The 27,883-nt window shown below is 38.6% G+C and overlaps 2 protein-coding genes across 4 annotated transcripts in view; one reads left to right on the plus strand and one right to left on the minus strand.

Moving 5' to 3' along the window:
* The window catches only part of dpr1 (defective proboscis extension response 1), a 101,546-nt gene that overhangs the window by 37,402 nt on the left and 36,261 nt on the right, over positions 1-27,883 (minus strand). The gene's annotated exons all lie outside the window — the stretch shown is intronic.
* Positions 16,354-27,883, plus strand: part of LOC108614826 (uncharacterized) — a 72,978-nt gene continuing 61,448 nt past the window's right edge. For both annotated transcript variants that reach the window (XM_089472380.1, XM_089472381.1), the window contains exon 1: positions 16,354-16,391. The gene's annotated coding sequence lies outside the window, so the exon portion shown is untranslated. The remainder of the gene's footprint in view (positions 16,392-27,883) is intronic.

Raw genomic sequence — 27,883 nt, forward strand, 5'->3', positions numbered from 1 at the left:
GTTTAATCAAAAGCAAGCGAGAAATTGGCATGATGCATGACGGCCAAATTGCTGGAATATGCGGGCCATGCCCAACGGCTTGTTGGCCGCTTACAAATTAGCAAATGTGGTGGAAAATTTTACCGAGTTTACATAACGCAAAATTTTGCCCACAATTTATGAATGTCGTTTACTCCCAGCGAATACTTTAATAGATCGCCTGGCAAGCCAAAGCAAATTGAAAGCCACGCGATTGTTCGCCCTCAGCACACACTGTCTCTATGCTGTCTACACATAACCGATATACCCTTTATGGGCACATTAATTGAGCGTTAAATGGATTGGTTTTGCTTTATGCAAATCGTAGACAAACATTGGCGCACGCCAAACAAACAAACTGTGTGTGATTAGTGGGACGCGTTGGTGCTGTGACATGCCTAAACTACCGGCAAATAGTATGCGCATGCCAAAGTAAATATTCAGCGAGGGAGCGAGCACGCTGAGGGTGTCGGCGGCTCATAATCTGCAATCAATCAGGGTGAAAACCAAACAAGCTTAGAAACCAATCAACCAAGGTAGTTCAGAGGTGATTATAGATATACATAGCTGTGCTTGAATTGCCACATTTGCAGGGTATATGCTCGCACATCAGCTATGTGGTTAGCTGCGTGAGGCAAACATGTATTAAATATGCCCAACATCAACATTTGCATGCTTGAGCCTTAAGGTGCTTAGATATGTAATAAAATATGCAGGGTATCTGTTAGTTTATCAGACGTGTTTACTTCTGCTCACAGACTTTATTTCAATTATTAGCCAAGGCAAGAGGCGTCTATAGAAGTGATAGCCCAATATACAGGGTATTTGCTTGTTCATCAGTCACATGTTCGCCCATTTTCATGCAGCTGACTTTAAAGTACTTTTTAAAAATCGGGAACTTTAAGGAATTTCGTTGAATATATCTTAATGTTCACTGTATATACAGGGTATCTGTTAACATATCAGTCGGACACCTTTCTGTTTCTATTGGCTCACAGACAGGATCTCTCATGAATGTTAGCCCAGTTGGCCATGGCCAAGAAGTTATGGCATATATCTCCTAGCTATATATGCCACAACCTCTTGGTTGTACTCCATATACAGGGTATCTGCTAGCTGGTCACACACAAGCTCATCTGCGTTTTTAATAGTCTATTTATCCATTACCTATCAAAGGTGTTCAACCTCACGCCGTAACTTTCCCCTTAACTTATAAAAACAAAACAGTTACAGGGTATGCTATAGCACATCAGTTGCCCAACTCATTACTAGCATATCTAAATTCCAATCTTCTTCAACATAACATAAACATATCGAATAGAAAGCCTTCCCTCATCACATACAGGGTATCTAGCAAGCACAGCCAGCACACACTCTGGCCACATTCTGTTTACTAGCAAGGGCCTGGCCAAGACGTCGCAGGATATATAGCCGTGATCCCAGCACTTAAGGTTAAGTTGCAACTGACAACACATTTTGACGCATTGAGTGGCTGCCACTGCAGCTGCACTCGACGCGGCGCCTGTTGACTTGCCACAAATTGTCTAGACTGCAGATAAATAGAGATGGCTATATATGGAAAGAGAGTGTGTGTGCGAGAGAGAGAGAGAGAGAGAGCGAGAGCGAGTCACAGTCGAAGTAGCTGCTGCCATCCAGACGCTGCGCGCTTTTAAATATGTTGAACTATCGATTATGTTGCAAAAGTGTTTCCGCACGCAAAGGGGGCGTGGCAGGACGACAAAAAAAAATAGCTAAAGCAGCCAAACTTATTTGACTGAAGCTAACTAAGCGCGGGCTTTGATTGAAAATATATTTTTGGCAGCAGCTGATTGAGCACCAAGCATGGGCATCGCATAAATATTAGCTATTGCTTCGACTTGGCTCTATATATAAATATCAATTATTTAATTGTATATGTATATCCCACACAATGCCATTTCCATTGCGTGTGTTTGATAGCCAAATGAAGGCAAATTAATTCAAATCGCGTAGATCTGAAGCTAGACAAAAGCTCTATAGAGCTATAATGGAAGTTAATTAAAGCCCAATGGGCATTAGGCGTAGGTACATATAATGAGAAATTAGTTCTACGCAAGTCTATGTAGAGCGCAGGGCACATTTATGTACCTATGCCCCGCTTGAATATGTAAGCACTTAGACTAAGCTAAAGTTTTATGTGTTTTTATTATACCCTGAACCTGCTCAAAAGGGGAAATCCGAGTGTAAAGGTTTGTGCAAGCACTTAAGAGGGGTGAGGAGCAGAGTGGATGTCATTATGACCATGTGGGTTTATATTTATAAATGTGTGTGGATGTTTGTAATATATAAAACACACGTATAATAATTGAAATATCAGTGTACAGGGCATCTTCTAGTCGAGCAGTGCTCACTACAAATCTCTTACTTTTTTCGAAATCGTATTATAGCTGAGTTGCTTTTAATTTACACTAAATGTGCATTAGGCTTAAAGAGAGTGTGAGTTAGAGCGAGAGAGAGGATTTGCTAGGGAGTGAGAGAGATGGAGCTAGTTGGAGCTGCAGCTCAAGTTTCGTCTGCTTTTTATTCATACGCTAAGTTGTAGCGCAGACTTACATGCGAGTGTATGTGCCTCTCTCTCCCACTCTCTCTCTCTCTCTGTGTCGTGTAAAACTTTTTTGATGCGTCGCCATTTTTATGGCATAGCCCGAGGCGCAAAGTCTGGCTCCAGCGCTGTCTTGAATTGACTGGATAGTTCAGCTGAGGCGGGTAGCTAATGTTATTAGTGTCGCGCTCGGAATTTATTATGGCTGTTTCGCAGTTGTTGTTTCTCTTTTTTTATATATATATAAATTTTTTATTTTTGCTGTTAACCAATTGAAGCTGGCTCATATGAATGCTTAAATACTTTGACTCGTATTAGGCGCATGACTCACGCACATGAATCTCATTCATTTGAGTCTGTTAGGCAATCGAAGCGTTCCGACTGTTGACACTGTAAAGGCTCAGCAGCGCCGCCTTCCGATTCGTTTTCTTCTTCTTTATTTTTTTTGTCGCGACGTTGTCGCATTTCAATGAGCATTAAAAAAGAGAAAGAGATAAAGAAGATGGAGCAGCAGCAGCAGCAGCAGCGACAGGGCGCACTTCTCATTTAAATCTCAGGCCGGAGTCTCTTTTTGGCTGACAGTCGCATAATATATGTGCCACATACGCGTGCCGAGCTGCCACATTTGCATGCACATCACATGTCAGCGATGACGATGCTCGAAATATAGCCAAAAAAAAAAAAAAAAAAAAAAAAAAGGAAGAGAAATTGCGAGCGGAAACGAAAATCAGATAAACGTTTGCTGAATGGCGCCCATGGCGACAACTTACTGACTGACGGATATGCCTCGTAAATTCTCGACAAGATTTGTAAGATCGTTAAGAGCACAAGCAAAAAAAACATGAAAATCAAAATCTATGAAATCATAAAATCCGACAAATGCTTCAAGTTAAGTTAAGGGAATACCCTCAACATTGATTCAATATTTAAGCAGATTACGTTTGACACACCAATTCGGCGTTTTTCAATATACTAAATACCCAAAAGGTGTTTTTTTAACAATAAATTGTTGTCGAGCTGAGTGTGTTGACAATGCCAAATACACACACGCACACACATGCAGTGACACACTCTCACTGTTGGTGTTGGCAGCGTAATACATTGAGTCAAAGTGCTGGCGTTTGCAGCTTTGCGAGAACATTTCAGGCAGGCATTTTCTGCTGAGCACAGCATTTGCACAACTAACCCCACACACACACACACACACACTTGCACACCCATGCCCTAAATGATTTGACATACAAAAGTGCTACAGTTAAATACAGACATGAATCGTTTGCAGTTTACATTTGCTGTTTGCCCACAAAGAAGTCCACACACACACACACGCACAGGAGTTTGCCTCCCGTTTGAATTGTATTTTGGGCTACTTTAAAGTAGAGCTTTAAATTGTAAGAGAGCGAGACGGAGAGAGAGAGAGAGAGGGAGAGAGAGCTGCGAGTTTATTTATTATGCAGTTTTATTGGTTAACCCGACTGCACGCAGAAAGCACTTAAATATAATTGCATTTAATTTTTGTGTTGCGCATCCACTGCGTATGCGTAATGCGCATATAACGCATACGCCATGCATGCCACCAACATAAAGTTCTCAGTGTGCATGCGTGCGCGTATGCGTGTGCGTGTGTGTGTGCGTGTGTGTGTGCGTGTGTGTATGCAGTCAATTATAGACAAATTGTTGCCAATTGCTTTGCTCGCATATATTTATCAATTTTTCATCGCCCCTCTTTGCGCAATCTCTGCGCCTGGCAATTTTCTATTTGAATTGACTTCATTTTGTCGATACTTTTGTGCGCTGCGGCCCGCGCTGCGCTAGCAAATGCTGGCTACGCACTTAGGCGCGACAATTAATTTACGGCGCAGACGTTTGCCAAGCCATAAATTATGCCTGGACTGCGAGCCTGTGCCACATGGCGTATGCATAATGTACGCAAACCAAGAGCGAGAGTTGCCCAAATAAATGTAAACGAAATCTCAAAGAGAGAGAGTGAGCTACAAAATATATAGAAATCTATATGTATACGTGTATGTGTGTGTGTGTTTGAATTGCGGCCAGCATATTCTTATGACAGTTTCTCACAATTTGCATAGCATAAATTTGCTTTAATTTATTAGCTCACTAAGCACTGAGCAATTAAATTTGATTGCGCTTTAAATAAACTAGAAATTTGAATTAAAATAAATTTATTTATTCAAGCCCAGAAGAGACCTTTTGCCAGGAAAATAAAGTGGAAATTTGATTAAGTTGATGAAGTAAGTGCATACATATATCATATGCAAATGCATTGCCTTGAGATGCTGTTTGCTGAGCTTGGGATTTTCTTGTTTTGAGCGACATGTAAATATTTGCTATCAGATTTATTATTTTATATGAATATCGTATATATTTGCTTTTCGATGTATCAATTTATATATTTTTTATTTTCGATATTTTTCTCATTTTTGTTAAATATTTTATAAATACTGTTTATGTGTAATATATTTTATGTTTTATTTTTATTTTATTATATTTTACTTGTGTTTTACTCTTATATATTTTATATAATTTTTATCTTCAACATTCATTAATGTGTACATAACCATATTTTTTTCTTTTCATTTATAAGTATATAATATTTATTATTATATTTTTATAATTATTAATTTAATTATTATTGTTATTTTATTTTCGATTTGTATACCTTAAATATTTTAATATTATTTTTTTTATTTATTTATTATCAATTTATTATTTTTCTTGTGTATTTCGTTTTCTTTTTGGCGTATTTATTTATATACTTCATATATACCTATATTTACTATATATGTATATGAATGATTTATATTGATTTCTATATAGTGTTATTAATCGAATGATTTGCATTTGTAGAATTTTCTCACATTCTGCATTGAACACTTAAATTCCCTTTTGAACTCTCCTTTGTCCCATTCCTACTTCAACAATTCTTCGAACTGCCCTTAAAAATCATGTATGCTTGATTATTGATGCTGTGTGCTTCTGACAGCGACATCATGTTAAAATGCCAATGTATGCTAGTTGTATAGATGATTAATTTTGCGCTACACTCGAACAAAACGGCAGTAACTTTTATAGAAGGAATTGAGCAAACGAAATGGAATGCTGCTGAAGAGAAAACCAGCAAATATAACAAATGACATATCAAAATGAAATCGAAAACATATGTACATTTATATGTACATATTGTATTTATATAGTATCCACTTCAATTCACACAATTAATGCGCTCAGTGTAGGCACACGCAACTTGAGTTGGACAGCCTAATTTGGTTGAAATGTAGTGGCATCCATGAGTATGCGATTGTGTATGTGAATGTGTGGGTGTGGGTGTGTGTGTGTGTGTATGTATTAGCCGCAGCAGCCGCACCACTGAACCACATAGCCACACCTATGTTGAACTGCTGTAGTTGTTGTTGTTATTGCTGTTGTTGTTGTTGTTGTTGTTGTGGCTTGTTACACTGTGGCTAATTGTGCGCTAATTGAATTTCAGCTGCTGCTACAATTGGCCAATCAGCAATTGGCCTTTGCCAATTCGTGGCCTCGCAGCTGACAGCGGCCCCTTGAAAATTCCATTTTCAATATGCATAAGGAGAGCCAAGGCCAGAAAGCTCGATGGCATTTTGAGCTGCTCGAGCAGCACTCGAACGCGAGTTCAAAGGCTAAGGAATCCGCTTCAACTAAACATTGACATGCACAAAAGAGCAAGTTGTCAAAAGTCGATCTAGTCCATGGCTGGGGCGTTGTTCGGCTCACAGCATTTGTCGTATTTTATTTCGGGGTTTTTGACTGAAAAGTGCCCGAAAAAAAAAAAAATATAGTGTGTGGCTTATAGTGTGTGGGCGTGGCGCTATTCGCTGTGATGTGCGTGGGCCGTTCGGTGGCCCTTTTCTAGTTCTGTTTTTCTCTCTTTCTTTTTGTATTGTATTGTTTTCCGGCATTTCTATTGTTCTGCTGGCAACACTCTAAGCAGAGCGGCTCAAATTGCCAAACAGACATTGAACTTTGTTCACACACACACACACACATGCAGAGAGTAAGAGCGAAAACAAAGCAGACTCGCTGGGTCACAGTTACAGCTACAAGAGCACACACACACACACACTCACACACATACTCACTCACACATGACAAGCCAAAAAGTTAAAGCAAGCGACAAGGCGCGCAAAACAAAAACTGCTGCAGACTTTCGGGCGTCGCTTTTATGGCCAAGCTTGCCAGCTTCTGTTGGAATTTCTGCTCCTCTCTCCTCCTTATTTTCTCTACCAGCTGAAATACCCTGCAACCATTAAAAATGGGTTACAAAGGGTATATTTGTATTGTGCAAATAACTGTAACATGCAGACGGAAGTAGCTGCATGTAGCCTTCAGGCCTGGTTCCCTAGCAACTAACCTTGGGTAATGTAACAAGGCTTAGAGGAAACTCTTAGTTAATAGCTTGAAAAGGTAAAGAAAATTCTGCTAATGACAGCATCTGGAGGCTACCGAGATATGTGTACAGAAAATTATTTTATTTTAGATGCTGATAACTCGCTCATTGTTGCATTGGCTATGCTCAAAAAATTCTGGAACTCAAGCGTGACTATGTGAGAAGTCTCCTAATTATAAAATCATATTCAAAAATTCATAGGTTTTATGCCAGCTGTTTGTTAGTTAGTTCGTTATATACTTCGATAGATACATTTGCAACAAAAGCTCGTAAAGTTCTGCCTAAAATTTACTCAAAAGGAGAAAAGAAAAGAATAAATAATTTATGTATATCTACAGGCAGTGTGCTCCATTAGATGAACTAACTCTAATGCTGCTTAAACATTCCTAATACCAATTTAGAAATTAATATTCACTAATCAAATTTAAGCACGCTAATTTTTAACTTCTTTGTGCACTTAGCAGAATAATTTATACATTTTTTAAATTTTTTTATTTTATTTATTTTATTTTTATTTTTTATTTATCTATTTATTTATTTTATTTTATTTATTTATTTATTTATTTATTTTTATTTATTTATTTATTTATTTATTTTTTTTTTGACCTGCGAAAAAACTATACAATATTGGCAAGACTTTTGACAAACCAAAATAGAATTACAAAGGAAACAATATTTCAATTTGAACGAGCTATAATTCGTCTCGTCTTCTTGATTATTTTTGAGACTTACCGCAAAGCTGGGCATGATAAAGATTTCGAGCCTTGCCCTACCCTACCAAGTCACGCATTAGTCACTCTTTTTGTCACATATGAAGGCCTACCATTAGCATTCAAATGCTTAAATTTCAGTTCTATGTAATCTAAGCCTTCCTTCCCTTGGCAGAATCTGACTCACAGATGGTTCATATAATTTTTAGATTGTATATCATTATGATTTGCTTGCGCTCTGTAATAAAAGACGCCTAGAATACCTACGCAGTCGTGTTGACCCCGCTGGAGTTGCGTCTACGCTCTAACCTACTTCTGCTCTATCCAGTTACAGATTTCGCTGTCGTTGTTTTTGCTTTCATGATTATGTGCCTCATTTGAGGGCAGTGTTTATTTTTTGCTCGTCTCTCTTTGCGCACAGCTCTGATTTAATTTAACAAAATGCCGCCAGCACAACTTGGCCTCGTTCGGTGTGGGCAACGTTTATTGGTTGAGTTCTGGTCAATTCCTTGCGAGTCTCTGATTGTCTGCGGCTGCTGCCTCTGCTGCTGCCTCAGCTGGCTCTGGCCACTATCTGGCGCGGCTGTCATAATTCAGCGCATTTTATTAGCCTCGGCTGTTCGATAAGCATACAGCAAATGCCATTCGCATGTCATAGATGCTGCCAGGCAGCCAGAGTCACAGCAAATTAGGTTAGACAGTGTTCGCGCGGGGTTCGGCGACAATGCGTATGAGTGATTTTTATGGCATTTTTATTTGTGCCGAGATTTAAGCACATTGTATGGGCTGCTGGCTGCATTTCATTCTATTTTTTTCCTCTGGCCTTTTTCTTCGCTTTTATTGAACCTAAGCCAAGTCTAGACGCCTTGACTAGTCACATTACACTCCATTTATAAGGCAGCGCCGGATTTGGCCAACTTGTTAAGCACATTAACGCATAAAACTTGGCAAGAGCTGCGAGCAGCGCCCAAAGTAAACAAGTTGCTGCAACTGCAAAATGCAATAACTTGTTCAATATGCAATGGAAGCAAACTGAAGGCTGTTTGAGTAACATTAAAAAACACAGTTGCTGCCAATGATGGACTGGGAATACTCTGTAAGCCCAGCTGACTTCCGATTGCTGTTGCTAACTTAAGTAGGTGAAAGATAAAGGCATAGAGTGGGTGGATGATGGGATAAGACTTGTGAGTAAAATAAATTTGAACTAATTAAAACTGCCTGACTAGCAGCTACTCTATATAATGATACGAGCTGCCATAGCTTTATCAATTTCGACATTGAGCGTACATTTTCTCTGTTTGATTTATATTAAACTGAGAGCGTATTAGTTGAATACTTGAGTACTTGAGTGCTGGACAATCCGAGAAGGTATCCAAAAACTGAATAATTTCTTATATGCGTACGCTCAAAGGCTATCTAAGTGTCAGATGTCATGGGCCTAGCTCTTATAGATCTCGACTTTGATTCAAATAAACCAAAATTTAAAATTATTTCTAATGAATTTCAAGAATATATTAATACGATGTGAGAAAAAAATTTTGAATGTCTTTAAAATTTATTATGTGAATTGATATATGCCTAAATTGAATGATTGTATGTCTCTTGTGGGACTTATTAATAAGCATTATATAAGAAAATCTCATAAAATATCTCAGACATATATATAAGATACTTCACATTTGCTTTGCTTTCTATTTGCGAAACTTAAGTGAAGTCAAAAGTTTTTATAGAAACTAAATTTCAAAATAATTTTGTAATGAGTTTACAGGAATATATAAACAATATTTTCATATTCAACAGGGAGAGAGAGAGAGAGGGAGAGAGAAGGAGAATCCAAGTACTTAATCTGCCCTTGCCGACAGCTCTTACTGCCTGTTACCTCCATTACCCCAAAACCAATATACTCCCCAAATTTATTCACTTGCGCCGGTTTTACTGTTTATATATATAGTATATACTATATACTCGTATATATATAAAAGAAAGCAGAAAAGTGCGCCCAGAAGAGAGATTTGCGAATGCAAATGCAAGGCGAAAAGTTTCGTTTGCTTTAATCAGTGCGTAAAATATTCAACTGCAACTGGCAGAGTTTGCCTTTGTCTTTTCATGAGTTTTCTTCGATGCTGGTGCTTGTGCTCTGTTGTTCTTTTTTGAGCAAGGTCCCCTTTTGAGGCATGCCTCCCGCCCCGCCACAAGACTTGCCGCGACTTAATGTCGTGCTGTAGCTCGCCTTACATGCGCCTTAAAATGGATTTGTTGCTGGTGCTGCGGTGCTGCTGCATTTGCGACTGCAACTGGCGGGGCTACAGCCAAAGCCATATGCACAAGTAAGACGATTAAGGCGTGCGTGTGTGTGTGTGGGCGTGGCTGCGACCGCAATAGATTTGCGCGAATTGTGGGCACGTAGCCAACTCAAGTAGATCCGTTTACCACGCAGCGTGTTGTGTGTGTGTGTGTGTGTGTGTGTGCGTATGTGTGTGTGTGTACTAGAAAGAATTTACGCTTGCACAACATATGCGTGACAGCTGGATTGGAAAGGCATGCGGGCATTGGAGCGAGGCGGTCGTGGTGGGCGTGGCGGGCGAGGGGGCGGCGAGCCATGGACATGCAATTGCAGTCGAGTGACTGTAAATTGACTTTGACTGCGAGTTGGCGTGCAAATAACAACAAAATGTAAACCCAATCATGGCTCAACAACTTTATTTTCATATAAAATGGGTAACATGCAGGCGCGCGTACTACCCACACCACTCGGTCTCTATCTCCATCTCGCTTGCTCTTTCTACGACGCTTTCGATTTTGCGGTCATTTGCTGCGCTCAAAAGTATGCTACAATATTTGTTTGCTCTATATCAAGGCGCTTTTATATGGGTTAAGCGTGTGTCTATGCATGTGTGTGTGTGTGCGTATGAGATAAGGCTGAAGTGGGTTGTGACAGATATTATATATATGTACGCACATGATTTATCATTAAAGCCAGAAATTTACATATTTTTCATATATCCATAAAATATATTTCGCTGTGTGCTTTAAATTTAAATAAATCTATGTAGATTATTGTCCGAGATGAAGTCTTTATTAAATATTTCTCACTCTCTTGCGTATTTAGTATTACGTAGTCAGTTTCCTTATGCTTTTAGTGTGAAATATTAATTCTTAGAATGGCTTTTCATATACTTTAAGCTTTATGTGTAATACTTGGTTGTTAAATTTCTAGATTTTCACTCTTTTCACTTAGTGAACAAGTATAATTAGCAACTCGGGAAAAAGCTGGGAAAATTCAACTCCAGCTCTTGCAAACACACTTCTTATTAAGCATTCTCTTGATTCGCCCCCTGCTAGAGAGCCTCTGCCTATTTATTTCACACATTGCCAAAGCGCTGCTGCTCGTATTAATGCTGTAGCAGTGACACGCCCCATGACTGGGGTCGCCCATAATTCGAAATTATGATGAATGGCAAAGGCAGTTATTGAAATTTTTGCAGCGACAAGAAGATTTCATTCCCTGCTCGTTGCCTGCTGCTCCTGCTACTCCTGCTACTCCTGCTGCTGCTGCTGCTGCTGCATGACTGCCGTAAAATGAAATAAATTGCAGGGAAAATGAGATTAACGTTTTCATTTTTATTATGATTATGAATTTGATTGCTTGTTGGGCAACATTTTAATGCTGATATCCAGATACTGGTCATAATTTTTATTTTTAATGATAGCGTCTAAAAATTGATTTCATCTGCCTCTCTCTCTCCCTATATCTCTCTCTCTCTCTCTCTCTTACTCCCAGTATGTGCTGCGTCATGTTGTGGCTTTAATAACACAGCATGAGCGAGCACTTTAAACGGATCTACTTAAAAAGCGAAATGCTCTTGAATTAATGGCCACAGCTTCAAAGTCAACAAGACGCGCAACAGTTCACCACGGGTGTGCCCTGTCTTATCCTCACTTCCCTCCCCCCTCTAACTTCAGCATCAATTTGCATTGAGTGGCTTTGTTGTTGACTGTCACACGCACAGCAGCCAGCAAATAAATATGTTTCCAGAGCACCAACAAAAAAACCAAAAAAAAAAAAAAAACATGGAAAAAACAAAATAAATAGGTGTCTAGGTATACGTCCAGCTTATTCATAGTCCGGTCACAGAGCTCAACACCTAAGCAAGCAACTACTGCATGGATGGCTATTGTGCCAATTTGATGTTACATAGTTGACCTTTTTGCCCATTGCCCTCTCACCCCCTAGAGGTGCGGCTGCTGCTGCTGCTGCTGCTGCTGCTGCTGTTGTTGCTATGGCCTGCGTGTGACAATGCATGCAAATGATGGCATTTGTTGTAGGCCAAAACGACGTAGGTTTTTCATTTGTCCAGCTGAGCAGCCCGTTGTCCTCTTCCCCTCCCCCGCTCTGGCCAAGATTGGCAACAATTTGATGCTCTAGCGCTCGAGCTATATTATTTTGTTGTGAATTTTGTTAGTTTCGGATATGGACAGTTTGGGAGGAATATAGAGATGGATGATGGATGAGTACACAAGTGTATCTATAGTCTGTTGTATTACGTTAGCTCTTACTTTATAGTACTTAGTACAGCCATGTCCAATATAGTAGATACATATTTTTGTTTTCATTAATAGATGTTGATTGTGAAAATTAACTTTCAAATATGGTTTTCAATTATTATTACTTTTTTTTAAAGCATATTTTAATAATAAACATATACACTTCGCGTCATCAGGTTAGCGCCCCCCCTTACACTCATTTTCTTTTACGTTTTTCTCTTTGCCTATTGCACGCAACTTCTTAATTTTTTTTGTATTTCATTATCATCATATGAGATGTCTCTCATACCAAAAAAAAGCGCGAGTAAAAACCCGTTATGTTTTATTTTCTATTCTTTTCTATTTTCGCAAAAAATGTGTGCACTTATTTTGCGTCATCAGATTAGCGCCCCCAAATGCAATTGTAATTATCTTGCTTATTTTGGCAATTACACTCACCAAATTTTTTGTGAAGCTCAAAGCATTCAATATATTTATAGTATGGGTAAAGAAACAGTTTTATCTTTGGTTGAAAATCAAAGATTGAGGCATACTTTGAATCTAGACTATGCAACCATAAAATTGCTGAAAAAACAGGAAAAAACAGAAAACTAAGTGGCAATTTTTTTACAAATAGGGAAAACTATGGAAAAAAACTATATAAGCGGCAATAATCAAGAGATTTCAGAAGGAAATAGAAGAGCATTAGTTCGAGAAGCTTCGAATTCCCATGAATCGACCACCAAGATTAGGGATAAAATCGGTGTTAAGACGAGCTTATCAACGGTCCAAAGAGCAATAAGGAAAGTTAATTACCTAAAGAAATAGAATGTAAAAAAAAAGACACCAGTCGATATGCTGAGAAAAGAAATACGCATTAATTTTGGCCGGGCGAACATGACGTGGTCTATCCAATGGCAGCATGTTGGCTTTTCTGATGAGAAAAATTGAATTTGGAAAGAACTGATGGCTAAATTTATTATATCCATACCCTACGCATAGAAGAACATTATTTGGAACGGTTTCCAAGCCGTTGCGGCGGGGGGGGGGTGTGGCATTGATGTAGGGTGCAATATCTTACTACAGCGCTTGTAAGCTTCAATTTTTGACATCGCGCATGAACGCATAGGACTATAACACTATGTTTAAAACTGCTGTTCCGCATTTCTATAACCTGTCTGAAAACCGGCATTAGATTTCCCAGCATGATATTGCTCCAAATCTAAATCCAAATCCCTGAAGTCCTGGATTCAGGGCCAAAAAATTGATCTCATGGAGTGGCCACCATACTCACTCGACCTTAATATCATTGGAAACGTCTGGGAATGGATGGTCAGGAAGTATATGAGTCCGGAAAGCATTATAGTGCAAAGACAGAGTTAATCGAAGGTACTGAACACGCTTGGCCAACCATATCCTTGAATAATATTGAATAACTTTATAATTCCACTCCTAATCGAATTTTTGAAGTAATTTCAAACAAAAAACGGCACTACGCACTACTAATATTACTTAAAAATAATAATAGCTTAAAATACGGTGTTATTTTTGGTCATTAACTTAAATAAATTGAATTTAGCGCAGGGGGCGCTAATCTGATGACCAAATTTTTGTTACATGTTTTTTGTACATTTTACAAAAAAAATTATTTAAAAATAATCCTTATTGTTACAGTAGCCATTCTTTTTGTATTTTAAAGATAAATAAATGGAGTATAATGTAAAAAAAATTTCAAAGATGGAGCTCTGATAGTTTAGATTTTATTTAGCTTTGAGGCTGAGTGTAAAGGGGGGCGCTAACCTGATGACGCGCAGTGTATAGCTTATATATAATTATATTTATTTATATTTTACTTTATTTTTTATTATACTCTATATGTATTTACATTATTGTTATTATTTTATATTATATATTTTTTTAATTTGGTATGTATTTAATTATTTATTTAAAATACATCTGGTTTTATTCATATAAATAAATTTTCTCTCTTTTAATTAAATTCATTTCCTGAAATATATATATTTTTTATTTATAATTTATGTTACAAATTTTGTATTGTCTATTTATTTTTATTTATTTACTTCTTTACTTTTTTGTTTTATTATTTATTTTATTTAATTATATATTTTTTTATTTAATTATATTTTTTTTATTATTATTATATTTTTTTATTATTATTTTTTATTATTATTATTTTTTGTTTTGTTTTTTTTTTTTTTTTTTTTTTTTTTTACGTTGACTTATTGATTTTTTTAGCCTATTTCATAGGACTTGAAATATGAAGAGCTGAGCAAATTTATATTGTTTCACTTTTTCTATAACCCAGAATATTTGAAGAAATTCGCCTACATCAAAGTTAAACTTTAAGATCGAATATCTTAGCAGACTAAAGTCAGCATAACTTGCTTAGCTTCTCAAGCATATATAAATATTTTTCCTTTTAATAATCAAATCTGACGGCCTCGGCACAAAGCTAATATATCAAATTAATTTCTTGCACTAAACGCTATAAATAATATTTTTTTATATGAATGAAAGAGTATATTTTCGTCACACAAAAATCATATTAGATTTCACGTTGCTGTTGTTGTTTCCTTTTTTGTTTTTCTTTTTTTTTCAGCTCGCTAGTTCTCATTGTTGTTGCCTGGCCATCTCTCGACTTTATATATGTACACATTTCTTTTTGTTGGGGTTTCTCTTTTGCCACTCGCACTAATGTCTTCACTTTGGCCTGGCCGAGAAGTTGGGCATTTTTGCTACCAAAATTTTTATAGATTTTTTTCCTTGCTTGTTGTTGTTGTTGTTGTTAGCATCTCATAAAACTGGCTGAAAGTATGCCATTCAGACTGCTTTGTAATTTTATGCCACAGCTAACGCCTCACCACCTCCCGCGCCCACTCTCGCTGTGCGCCCTTGGGAGCTGGCTTTAAGTTCGGGCTGATGACGTGTCTCCAATAGAAATATGCAAATTTCCTTTTGCTTGCCAGCGCAAAAACAAAAGAAGTCTCCGAAGTTAATTCAGCTAGGCGACAAACATTGCGGACAGGACATCGTTTAGCTTTAATGCGTCATAATCAACACGAAAATCATAATTTTTGCCAAGCACTCGGCTTGGCTGGTGGCTGCATAATTTTCCACATCATTACCACGCATCAAGCACTAACTGGAAATTAGCTGACATTTTGAGGCTTAAGACGGAGAAAAAAATGAAAGTGGAAAACAAAAACAAAATTCCAAGCCAAGAAGGCTTAAGCAGTCAAGCGGCGAGGCAACTGCCTCTAATTGAACTACCCCGCCGTGGCCAAGCGTGCAGGGTGTGTGTGTGCTTCTCAGATAGCACATGCCTCGTTTAACCCGAAGCGTGGCGGGGCGAAAGTCTTCAGAGACTCTCTGACTGTTGCTTGACAATACCTGACTATGTGCTTACTTCACTTCGGCTGCTTCTTTGTTTGCCCATTTAAGGTGACGGTGGAATGGGTGGGCAGGGGGCGGGGCGGTCGTTGCAAACTTTCAAGTAGCTGTCAAACACGCGCTGCGTGACTTTCAGACACGTCTTCTGCTCAGCAGAGGAAGCTGCTGCGTCCCTCACTCTCTCCCTCCCTCTCTCTCTCTCTATCTCCCTCTTTCTCTCTGCGGGCACATGTCTAACAGTTGCTGGAGACAGCTGCAGGACATCTTGGTTCGAACCGCACTTGAATTTGCTTGTTGACTGTGCAACTTTTTGAAGTACTCAAAAGTGTTTACTGGTCAAAATGCACACACACACGTGTGTACTGTGTGTGTGTGTGTATGTATGAAACACATGTGCCACACTTAACAGGCAAATAAAATACATTTTAAACGGCTTCGTTAGGGCTCTCAATAATTGTCTTTATATATACACTCAACAGAGAATATGAATACTAGATATTTAAATTTAGTTAGACCATTATTTACATATCGTATATATTTTACAATCATTTGTATATAAAGTAATATATCTGATGAAGTCTCCAGAGAAAGAGCAAAGAACTTTATTTCGTTTTTTCATCATTTACGTCAGCTTCTCATTTCCTTTTCTCTTCTTATCTTTTGCAGTGCATCTTAGATCTAACACTTTTTCTTTTTATATTGGGTAAGTCTGTTCTATCTTCAATTTCAAATGTTATTCAAATATTTAAGATCCTTTGCTGCCACTTGTGTGGATAAACAGTTTAAAGTTCTTGATTTCCTATTAAAGCTAAGCTCTCATGGCACACACTAAACAATTTATTGTATTGAAATATTTCCAAGCCATTTAACATGATTAATTAATGCATTAGGCAGAGCAATTTACAAATTGCAAACATTAGTCGCATGTCTTATTATTATTATTATAACGGTATTTAATAATGAATGCGTTTAATTAAATGCAGCTGCAAATTAGTTAAATATTAAATTATGTGCGTGGCATTTTGGCAGCGAAATGCAAATATAAATTTGCACATTCGCAATTGAACGAAATGCCCAGCTTCAAATATACATATATACCTATATTTCACTAATTGGGCGAGCTAATCAATTTGAGCGATTGCAGGCGACATTAATAATGCAAAAATTGCAATGAGCACGCAATTATTTGCATTTGCATATTCAATAAGCAGCTCAAATTGAGTGCAGATGCATTTCAAGTGCTAGCAGAGGGCAAAGGTGGAGATATAGATAGGGGCAGGCATTATCTAAAGAGAGTTTCTAACGCTCAGCTAACCAAGCGCAGCGCATTTCAATAATGTCTTGGCTAAAGCACTTTCATTTGCTAAATTGACTTTTGCCGGCATTAACCCGTTTGCTAATTAGTTGTGGGTCACATTGGCCCCTGCGGCACACCCCCATAGCGCCCCACTTGCGCCGCGCTTTGTTGACCAGCAGCCGAAGCGCTTACTATATATATAAATAATGTAATTAGTTGCTTTGACGGCTTAAAATGCGCACCAAATGGCCAAAAGCCGCGCTGACAATGTATTTAATTAAATGTATATATATATTACATATATATATACTTATTTACACAGATTAAACTTAAAAAAATTCTCAGTACTTTCCAAAGAAATCGAGCAAAAACTTTGCCAAAGTCTGCAAAATTTCCTAAGCTGCAAATTGAAATTTGTATTTCCTCGAATTTTCAAATTTATTTAATTAGTTTAATGTATGTAGTGCGGGCAGGATTTATATGTAAATTACGCAGACTTATTAATTTGTTTTAATATTTATTATCGGGAATTTTTTCCGATAACTAAATTTGTATTTAATGAACTAAATAGGATTTTTTTAAATTTTAAATTTTTCTTTTTTGTATTCAGACTTAATCTATGCTTGCACATGTTAGCTTAGCATTTTTCTCTGAGTGTATAAATGTACGTATTTTAATATATATGTATGTGTATATATAATAGCTTTTATATATAACATACACTGACAGCTGAAATTAATCAAATGCGAATGAGCTTTAATTGATTTTAGCAGCTGCATACATTACATGTATGCGTGTGTGTGTGTGTGTGTGTCTGTCCCAGCTGGACACTGTGTGGCTGGCTTCTCAGTAACAAACTGGGTTGTCAAAACCGCGAAACGCCAGCGCAATGCCAATGCGCGCATCAACTGAAATCAGACGTGACAACGTGGCGTATGCGCAATGACAGATTTGATATCAAATGAGCCAGGCGGCCATAACAACAGCAGCAGCGGCTGTGGCAACAAGAACAAAAGCTTAACAGAAAGAGAGATATATATATATATATAGAGAGAGAGAGAGGGATAGTAAGAGAGAGAGAGAGAAGAGAGGCAGCTGGCTTGTAGCGCTAATTGATGTGCGAGCCACATGGCGTATGCGCATTATTTGAATAGTTTACTTAATTATGTATGCCAAGTGCTGCGGCGGCTGTTGCGCCTTAACTTATAGTAGTTGTTGGTGTAGTTGTTGTTGTTGTTGCTGTTGCTCTACTTTGGTTAACAATTGCAACAATTGGCTGCTTTGATTACAACGCGCTGCTTGCAATGTCTCGCAAGTAGCTGAAACTTTTAGTGCTTGTTTATGTAGCGAAGCAGACAAATAAATATACATTTATATATATAGTATATACAGATTGATTGTAGTTGTTATTGTTGCCGATTGTCTAGCAACGGGCAGCATCTTGCGCCAATAATAGAAAATAAATAACTATATGTAGATACAAATTACTTTTGCGCATTTTGTTTTGCATTTTGATGAGTTTTGGCGCACATCCAATTTATGCCCACGGCTTTAGTCAGACCAACAAATATGCCAGGCACACACGCACACACACACACATATGTGTATACATATATGTATGTAGTATAAGTTCCATTCGCCTAGACTTCAATTTAGTGCCAAAAAGCTGTGAGGTAGTCGAAATCGATTTTACGCTTTGATGAAGCTGCTGCCCAAGCTTGGGAATGCCTATGTGTGTGTGCATGTGTGTGTGTGTGTGTAACTGAGTAAACTTTAATAAAACTCCAGCGATTTGGTAATTTAGCTTCACTCAAATGCGCTCAGGCACAAATACCCCAAAGTGCGGCACGAAAATATGCTGTAATATGCAATGGCTACAAAGAGAAGTGAAAGAGAGAGAGCGACATAGAGAACTGCAGTGATGACATAGCCTATTATATGAGCAAATAGAGGGAGAGGAGTGGCAGAAAGAGGGAGAGGAACTGCCTCAAGCCACATTGGTGCCATTACAAGTGCTCAGCATGAATGTTGCACGCATTAAATATTTCATTAATGCGCAGCAAACAGAGTCACTGACTCAAAAAGAGAGGGAGGAAGCGAGAGGGAGAGGGAGAGCGAGAGCGAGAGAGAGCGTAAAAACGGAAGTTGAGAGTTAAGTCAAGTCTCTAGAGTGGCTACACGCACAGGGCATTAGCTGGCTGACCATTTAAATGTGTGTGTGTGTGTGTACGTGTGTGTGTGCCCACATAGTTGAGCTTTGTATTTGGGCATAAATTCCGAATGATTTGCGCTGATTGCGACGGCGACATAATTAAACTTTTATAACCTAATTAAGGCGTTCGCGCATTGCGCTGCCACGCCCCAACAGCAGCAACTGCTACTGCTACGTCTACTGCTGCTGCTGCTCCTGCTGCTCCTGCTCGCTGCTCCTGTTGTGTGTGTGTTGTGGCGCGCCTGTCAATTAGGACACCCGCGCGCGCTCGCCGCATTCGTGGATTTTTCGGCCGCATTTTAATGACTGGCGCAGCAGTCGCCAAGAGGCAACAGCGTTGCCGTCCCCATCGTCATCGTCGTCGTCGTCATCGTCGTCGTCGTTGTCAACCCATGCGTTTGCCATTCGCATCCTTGTCACAAAGGACGCGCCATAAAAGCGCCGTTAAATGCCCCAAAGACAATGACTAACAGTTCAGCACAGTCTGTACCCCTCTCGCGCTCTCCCTCTCCCTCTCTCTCTCTCTCACTCACCTACTCCCTGTATATCTATCTCTTTCGCTCGTTTTCGTCGTGTCGCATTTGCGGCCGTTTTGCCGTTAATGGATGTGTAAAATATTCGCATCACAAGGAACAGCGCCTGCAGCCACAGCATTTCGCTTTATCTATGCGAAACACACACTCACACTCTCTCACACACACACACATACACCTAAATATAGACAAACGGATATGTGAAGTGCCAATGTTTGTTTTTATACCCAGTGCATTAGATATGAAAAAGGGTGTAAAGCACAGTTGGCCTTATCGTGATCTTTGACCCGGGCTTTACAGTTTTGTTTTATGCTCAAATTGTATTTAAGAAGTCTTAGACAGCCTAATCTGCACTAACTTCCAAATGACCTTAGCCCGCCTAAGCTGACCCTGACCCAACGCGACCTTCTACCAGCTAATCCTTTTAATAGTCCTGAGTGATTAAGCAGAAGCCAAACATAACCAAGTTGACTTTATATCCCAAGTTACTCTTAGCTGAAGCTGACCTACTCAACGTATTGCTGAGTGATATAGCCTTATCTAATTTGGAATAGTCAAGAGTTCCAATCTTCTCCTTACTAAACTTATTCAATCGAATCTATGCCTGGGGTAAACCTACCAACTCTTGCCAACTTCTGTTGCCTAACTTTACTTTGCCTTAGGTTATAGGAGAAGGCAGCGAAGAATAGAAGAGAAACTTAGGGTAAAGGAAAGACATACGAAACGATGAAAGTAAACAAGATTGCCTTTCTTATGGGAAGGCAAGCTGAGTCCTCTCGCAGGAGTTCGCTCAGAAGAAGAAACTATCAGAAAGTAGTATGCCTTAAAATAGCCTTAATATCTCTTAAAAGCAAGGAATGAAGTAAGGCAAAAGAAGGAGCCTTCCTTATATAGACTCTCCATATATAGACTGATCCAATCCAAGTCCACATTGAACTCTGCTCAATCAACTTAGGCTACTGGATCAGCTCATCAGCAATAGACTCCCATCTGCTCCTTTACAGGGTATACTTTTATGGAGCTTTTGCCTCTTGACATTTCTAATGTTTATTGAGAGCAGCTCAGAGCGACTGCAGCGTGCGTGGACTGTCGTTTATTGGCTCCCAATCAAATAATCACAGTCGCCCAGTCGTCGAGTCGTCGTTTCGTCGAGTCGTATTTGATGTTCGCATATTTCAATTTGATGATGATTTCTTCTGCTATCGAATCACTCATTAGTCCGCACGAAATGTGCTGCGCATATCCTGCATATGTCCTGCGTGTGTCCCAATTCCAAGTGCCATTTGTCAATTTTATGAGCGCATTTATGCAAATTAAGCAGCAGTTGAAGCGAAACAGCCTAGCTCCAGGAGATTGAGAGAAAAACTTTTGTGCCACCTCTTTATGAAGTGAGTAAAAGAGAGAGAGAGAGACAGAGAGAGAGCATATATATCTAGAGTGTATATAGCATAGAAAAAGAATGCGTATATACATTTCCTTCTTTTAATGTGTTCTACTCTCTACTCTATCTATAATAATCTCAGAGGCGTAGCAGTTGATAAGGCTTTGCTTATCTTCCTAATTAGTTCCTTTGGTGCAGGTATTAGCTAGTCAGCTATGCCCTACTGCAATGACTGCTCACTGATGTCTCTCTTTTTTATTTTTTAGAGTATTTTACGTTTCTTGTGGTGCTTTTCGTTAGTATTTTTGCTTCCCACGCTTTGCCTAAAGTATCGCATTTTGCATGCAAATAAACATTTAGCAGACAAAAAAGAAGAAGAAGAAATCATTAAAACCTTCCTTTCGTGTTCCTTTTTTGGGCAGCCCTAAAAATGCCGGAGCGTGTAAAATGTTGCATGCAATTACACGATAAAAGGAGGCAGAGCAACGTAATGCGAGACACTAAAGGAAGACACGGATAGTGAGAGAGAGAGAGAGAGATAGAGGGGAGAGAGGCGCAACATCAAAACTAATTACTTTGTTTTTTAGCATAAAATAAAATTCGTGGTAGCGCGAGCTGTGCGAGCAAAGGCAAATGCATTTAGGCATTTGTATGCAGTGGCAGCAGCAGCAGCAGCAGCTGCCACGCCTCCCGCCCCAGTGGCGCCCACATTCTTAAAGGCGTCGCGCATTCGCTTGCTTGCCAAACTAAAGCAATATTACGAGTGCATAATATAATCGCAGTTAGGGTCCTTTATCGCACTTGAATGTCGCTGTTATCCTGTTTCATATTTATATATCTGCATCTCACTCTCTCACTCACTCTCTCTCTCTCTCTCTCAGTCTCTTTATAGAGTTTTTTTGATATAAACACATTTCCTTTGTGGCTTGATTTACTTATCTTTCTTGCGTTTCTATTCTCTGCTTTGGTTTGCTTATGACCCGTGCACTCGGCTCTCCGCTTCTACCCTCTCTCTCTCTCTCTCTCTCTCTCTCTTTTTCTTCGTCTGTGTCTGCCGCTGTGGCATTTGCTATTTGGCCATTTAAATTGCAGTTTTTTATGGCAAACGGACGGAATTTCTGTGGCATACTTGCTGTGGCTAAATACATTTTCGGCCAGCTGCCTTTCTCCATTCACATTTTGGCTACTCTGATGCAATTCGAATGATTAAGTGTGCACCAACTGAGTCTCGATATGCAAGTTTTAAGCACTTCAAGAAACATTCTCAGTCAGAGCAGCCGAGTTTTGCACTTTAATCTCTATCAAAGGGAAATTAGAATTGAGTAGAGAGAAATGCAGCTCTTGATCACAACTAATTAAGTTTAGTTTTACTTAACTTGCTTCTGCCTACGAGCTGAAGTTTAGCTGAAATTGTAAAATTCTTCATCTATGTTGGCTTTGATACTAAAAATACAAAAGCCCAATTAGAAACTTTGGAACTCCTCTGCTCCTTGACTTGGCTCTGCAATGCTCAACTAGTTCGAAGTTGAAGAGAGCCGAGTGGCATATGAGAACTCCGTCTCTTAGAGCCTTTTTTGACTGCTCTTAGCTTGGTAATTTCAGCTGAAGCTGCTCTCAGCTTGAGCAGCAATAAAATGCAATTGCAAAGGAATCAATTTTAATTTTAATTAGTTACAGCTTAGAATGAGTAGAGAGTTGATTAAAAATCCAGTTGAGATTGCATGACAAAGGAATATGCTAAGTCCTGCGATCATGTTGCCTTCATTCATTAGAGGACAACAAAATTAACTGTATTTCCTGAGTTATATATAAAAATATTTATATGTAATATAAAAAAAAATATATTTAATTTGTGTTTGTGTTTGGCTACGTCATGCGCAAAGTTGCAAATCAGTTTCATTGCTTGTTGGCATTTCATTAATGTGCTCCATTCATTAATTGAGGCAGTCGGTAATTTATGATGATGCTCATAATGATGCAGCTGGAGCTGATGATGATAATGATGAGCATGTTGCGTTGTCCACTGCTCGCTGTAAATGAGTTTTTTCTTTGTGCTTTCTTAGCCAGCAGAAAGGACATGGCAGGACACGGCGAGAGGACACGACAAACAAGCCACAATGCGAAATCATGAAATGTAACCCAAAGAGCAGTAAGAACAACAACCACAATGAGAAATATAAGACGAAGGTAGAGCTGGGGTGGGATGGGGGGATGGAGGCGCTTGACAGGGTGCAAATTACATGTATAATCAAGTGAAGAAATACGAGCGCACATTAATAAACCGGATTCATTAATGCGAGGCTAAAGTAAATAGCAAAAACAGCAGCGAAAGCAAAAACAAAGCCAACAACAAGACGAAAGCCAAACAAAATACTCACAAATTGCAGCAAACAGCAGAAAATGAGAGCAAGAAGCAGCAGCAGAGAAAGCAGCACGAAAGAAAACAAGCAAAAACTGAGAACTTCTGCGGGCGAGCACCTTCTTGAGGGACGGACACGCAGTGCCTTCAGCTGTGAAATGCGCTTTTTAAGGTCCTTTTTCTATACAAAAAAAAAAAAAAAAAAAACAAATACATACATACGTATAAATAGATATAAATACCCTGTAAGCTAGAGATTAGTCTGCCGTTGATTGGTCAGACAAGCATATCGCTTATCCATTTAATTTTTACTATGTGAAATCTATGAGACTTTGACTCACTGCTGAACCATGTTTATAGGGTATGCCAGAACTGCTATTGATATACTCAATGTATTTAATTTCCTTTTTCATTTCCACGCAAAGGCTTGTGATAATCCATGGACTTATTTTACTCTCATTTTGGCAAACTCTCTTTTGTATATATTTTGAGAAATAGTATAATGCAAATATATAGTGGTGCATGTTTACTCTATAATTTATTTGTAATACATATATTATTTATCTAGTTCTACAGAGCGTCATCTGAACTATGATATCTCGCTTTTGAGCAACATTTCATTAGACTCGGTTAATCGTGAATTTGCCAGGGCATTCCGTTTATTTATTTATTATTATTATTTTTGTATATCATATTTTTTCACCTATCTTCAATTCTTCTATAAATTAATTGATATTATTTTCATATTTAAGCCTTGATTACAGAGTGTTTTTTTTTTTTTCTCTGTTTTCATTTTATTATATGATATATGCAGGTATATTTTGATAGTTTTTATACCCTGAACCCATTGAAAATGGGAAATCAGGGTATAATGGTTTTGTTGAAATGTATGTAACAGGCAGAAGGAGGCGTGGCAGACCCCACAAAGTATATATATTCTTGATCAGGGCGACGAGCTGAGTTGATTTGGCCCTGTCCGTCTGTCTGTCTGTCCGTCTGTCCGTCTGTCCGTCTGTCCGTCTGTCCGTATGTTTGAACGCGTCGATTTCCGAAGATATAAGAGCTAGAGACTTGAATTTTTTTTTTAAATGACCGTATATACAGCGCGGACGTCGAGTTTGCTTTTAAAATTCGATAAATCATCCCGTTATGTTTTTATCGAGTAAAAACATTCAAGTTCAAATCAGGTGCCTCTATAGCTAATTGTGAATGATTTTTCTTTTTTCAAATTTCTCAAATATTCAATATAATATGTAGATCATATGCTGAAAGTTTCATTAAATTCCGTTCAGTCAAAAATTAATAAAAAATAATCAAATATTTGGCCAATTAACAAACGCACGTGCAGCAGCTACAACAAAAACATTCGTTGAATCACATCAGCTGTTAGTTTCGTTTAGTTTTGGTAGATGGCGCTGCAGCAGTGAATCTATTTGAGTTTTGCCAGCGCCACCAGCAGGAGTGGGGTGGCCTAGTGTGTTAGGTGCATGACGCTCGATCAAGAAGTCGCGGTTCGAATCCCGATCGGTGCAACACTGATGTTTTTTTTTTTTTAATTGTTTCAAAATATTTTTATATTTTCATAAATACGTTTTCTATTTAATTTATATTTTTAAATACACCGAAATTGAAATTTTAACTATACTTTATGTGCGTTTTTAATAGTTTGGTTATTCTAGCAGATTCTTAGAATCACATCAGCAGTTAGTTTTATTTAGTTTTGGTAGATGGCGCTGCAGCAGTAAATCTATTTGAGTTTTGCCAGCGCCACTAGCAGGAGTGAGGTGGCCTAGTGTGTTAGCAGCATGACGCTCGACCGAGGGGTCGCGGTTCGAATCCCGGTCGATGCAACCTGATGTTAATTTTTTTTTAATTATTTCAAAATATTTTTATATTTTATTAAATGAGTTTGGTATTTTATTTATATTTTTAAATACATCGAAATTGAAATTTCAGCCATACTAAATGAGCATTTTTATTTGTTGGGTTCAGGGTAGTATCTAGTCGAGCACTCTCGACTAGAGTTTTCTTACTTGTTTTGTATAGATATTTCTTCTTACATATTAGTTTATTATGTTATCTTTCTCTATTTTTCTTGATCTTTCTCATTTTCTCTCGCTCTACGAATCTATTCTCCTGACGCTTGCTTTCTATTTTTCTCGTTCTCTCCCTCACTCTCTGTCACTCATTCATTCTTCCCTTCTCATTCTCTCTCTCCTTCTCCTTCTCTTCCATTTTATATTTGTCACTCTGTGTCTCTCCTTTTACTTCTCCTTTATATATTTCTTCCTCTTCCCGGTCTATATTTCCCGCCCTCTCTCTCTCTTTCTCTATCTCTCTCTCTCTCTCTTTATCTCTAAATATGTCCTTGTCATCAATTAACTTTTACAATTTCATTTAGTCGACATCTTCAAAAATGCAAAGCTTAATTCTTATTGGTTTATCACATTTCGCTCCACTGTCGACTGAGCTTAGAATTCCTAGTAAGTGCTGCATAATTGAAAAAAAAAGAGTATGCCAGAGATTAAATTAAAGTCAGCGGTTTTTTCTGCTTGTATATTTTTTTTGCCCACTTGCCATAAATAATCGAGTGCAAATAAAGACAAAATGAAATTATTTGAAATTTTCTAAGAATTTTCCTATGTATGCATGTATGTGTGTGTGGGTGTGTGTGTGTGCTGCCAGTGACAACCAAACCAGCCGGCGCCATATGGCATGGGGCAAGGGTATACTTCGGTGGCCTGGCACTTGAAATAAATTTGCCGCAAGAGTCTTTGACGCGGCTGCTTCGAGCACCTTGGCAACCGCAGCAATAACCGCGACGAGCATAAGTCTTCATCAGGCAAGGTGCGAGAGGGGCGAGGAGGAGAGGGCAGCAGCAGCAGGAGCAGCAGCAGCAGCAGCCAGCCAGACAGCTACGCACATGTCACGCCCACAGCAACGCCCACTGCGTGAACAGTTTGTTACAGATTTTGTTGTTGTTGTTGTTGTTGCTGTTGTTGTTGTTGTTGTTGTTGCTGTTGCTGTGCTAACAAGCTTTAATTAAAAATATATTTAAATGAATATATATTTTTTTCTCTGGAATCCAACTGCTGCTGCTGCTGTCTCAATGTGGGTGGGCGTGGCAAGCGGAAGGGCGTGGGTGTGGGACACGTGATTTATAATGAAAAGTTCACAGTCGCCGGCCGCCCGCTAACGAAATGCAAACATGCATACTAATTACATTTAAAACCGTCAGCTAAGCTCAAGTTAAGCAGCCGAATAAATCCTTTTGCTTCTACCTCCTCTTCTTCTTCTTCTTCTTGTGTATCTGTGTGTGTGTTGTGTTTTGTGCGTGCTATAAAAAAGCAACGGCTGTGACAATTGCAAAGACGGCATAAGGAAGCTTTACCCTCACATTCACACACACATACACACACCCGCACCCCTTTATTATTTGTTACCAAAAGCGAGTTTTTCCTTTTGTTAGAAAGGCTCTTCGACAGTTGTTGTTGTTGTTGAAGGTTCGCCTTGGTGTTGAGCTTATTATTTGCATAATGCTTTGGCAAAGGCGACAAGAAATGCAAAGAAAAAAGAAATGGGTGCAAAATGGAAAATGAAAAGCAACAGAATCATGTTCAATAACCAGAAATAGTTGATACACTATAAAGGGAAATTCAGGGGATTTCAATGACCAAAGACTCAGAGAGAGAAGGTGAGGAGCAGCAGCAGGAGCAGAGGCTTTAAAAAGCCCTCAAGAAACATAAGTAGGTGAACATATGCAGATGGCAAAGAATGTGAAGCATAAAAGCAGAATCCTGCACAGAAAATTCTTTATTTAAGCCCAACATTTTAGAGATGTGAGCTCTGAGTGTGGGTCGTGCCTGATGAGCGTGACACGAAGGTATAGGAAAAGCTGTTTGCAACATGAAACAGATGAAGGAGAGTGAGAGAGCGAGAGAAAGTGAGGTAAAAGATAGAGAAACAAAGGTAGAAGGACTGACAGAACAAGTAAGAAAGCTCTAGTCGAGACTGCTCGACTACGAGATCCCCTGAACCCTTGGAGTGCTAGCTATTTCAATAATTTTTCGCGTCTTTCAGCTTACACAAGAAACACACACACATACACAAACACATACACACACAAGCACCCACGCATAAACACGCATGGGCTGCAGTGTGCGCTTACTATGAGAACTTAATTGTTTAATAACTTTTTTTGTGGACGTACGATCTTCATGAAACTTTCAGATTATGATTATAACATGAATATGCATGTAATTGCCAAAGCACAAGTCTCTAGTATTTGAAATACGCGTTTTACAAAAGTGAGGGTGAGGGGGTGAATTTAGAGGTGGGGGGTAAATTTTAACAAAAACCGAAATTGTATAAATTGCATATAAGCATATATAAAAAATTTGGAGACTCTAGCAA

Source organism: Drosophila arizonae, chromosome 5 (assembly GCF_054131065.1).
Source record: "Drosophila arizonae isolate 15081-1271.41 chromosome 5, UAZ_ARI_1.0, whole genome shotgun sequence".
Classification (NCBI taxonomy): domain Eukaryota; kingdom Metazoa; phylum Arthropoda; class Insecta; order Diptera; family Drosophilidae; genus Drosophila; species Drosophila arizonae.